At 44.1% G+C, this 1234-nt stretch overlaps 1 protein-coding gene and 1 pseudogene across 2 annotated transcripts in view; both read right to left on the bottom strand.

Annotated features, from left to right (window-relative positions):
• The window catches only part of ms4a15 (membrane-spanning 4-domains subfamily A member 15), a 38470-nt gene that overhangs the window by 10914 nt on the left and 26322 nt on the right, over nucleotides 1-1234 (bottom strand). The window lies entirely within an intron of this gene.
• LOC107102409 overlaps nucleotides 1-1234 on the bottom strand; it is a 9997-nt pseudogene that overhangs the window by 2957 nt on the left and 5806 nt on the right.

Here is a 1234-nt window from a genome sequence, read left to right as displayed (position 1 = left end):
TCAATCAGGGACTGGCAGTCTCCCAGGTCTTGCTCCCTGGATGCATCTCCATAGGTTGCAGCCAGGTGATGGTCGACCTCTGCTCTGGAACAGGTAAGTTGACCACTGCGTTTCTGCCCCAGCAGCTGCTTCGTAAACCCAAACGGGTTTGGGTTTGGCAGCGCGCTTCCTGGCTCTTTCCTTCCTTCTTCTCCTATGCCACTCAGCCCTCCTCAAAGTCAGGAGCTTCTTTCGAAGTATGTTGCGCAGCTCTGAGAGAGGTCCCCTCTCCTCCTCTCTTGCCTGCTTAAACTGCCGCCTCAGGACCCTCAGTTCCTTCCTGAGCTGGTGGATCTTGTGTGCTCGATTGCTCATGGTGTAGGGCAGTCTCCCTGCTTTCTTCTCCTCCAGGCCAAATCTCTCAGCTCCCATGCTGATGATGATGGTGGTCATGGTCTGGAGACGCCGATCGACTTCCCCCTTGGCTGTTGCTTCTAAGATGGAGTCGGTCACCTCATCAAACTGGCGCCACTCATACTCCCTATCAGCTCTAGGCCATCTAACCCGATGATGTTCTGATGGTCTGTGTGGGTTTGGGGCTTGTACCACTTGGAGTAAAAAAGTATTCAACCGTTCATCCCAGTTAAATAAAGAGAGATCGATGGATTTCACTCAGTCAGAAATTTATTTTCATATCTTTGCAAAGAGAGAAGAGTCGACATTCATCCCTTACTGCTCTGTATTCAGGCAATGTTCTGATCTGGGCAGCGTTCGTTCCCCCTTACTTACAGTAATGGAAAGTAGTCAGAGTCAAAAAAAATTACAGACACTTTGGTTAAACATGTTATAAATAAGGATGAGAAAGAATCTGGCTTGTTTTGTGTAGAAGCTATGTCTGGTCTACAAACACCCACATGCAGGGGAATTGTGTGGCCTTGCAGGTGAAACAGACTGAGTGAAAACTTTTATAGTGAGTAAATAGGATGAATTAATATATGAAATAAGAGAAATCTAAATTTTCTGACCACAAATGTTACAAAGGTAATAAGGTCTTGTCCTGGATTCCAATAACACTATTGGCTTGAAATTCTGATTTTCAAAGTATTTCACTGAGCCCCCTATAAAGGAACAAGTGTAAATATTAACATATATAAAATATGTATTTACATGTTGCTGCAATATTTAGATTATTGAGCTAAAGTGTGGGGAAAATTTTAAAGCAAACATTCGATGTTGAAAGCTAAAAACAAGTAAG

The sequence above is a fragment of the Cyprinodon variegatus genome, unplaced genomic scaffold (genome assembly GCF_000732505.1).
Source record: "Cyprinodon variegatus isolate N-32 unplaced genomic scaffold, C_variegatus-1.0 Scaffold1251, whole genome shotgun sequence".
NCBI classification, from domain to species: domain Eukaryota; kingdom Metazoa; phylum Chordata; class Actinopteri; order Cyprinodontiformes; family Cyprinodontidae; genus Cyprinodon; species Cyprinodon variegatus.
Note: the sequence above shows the minus strand (reverse complement) of the source record. Positions and strands in the feature narration are given on the sequence as shown.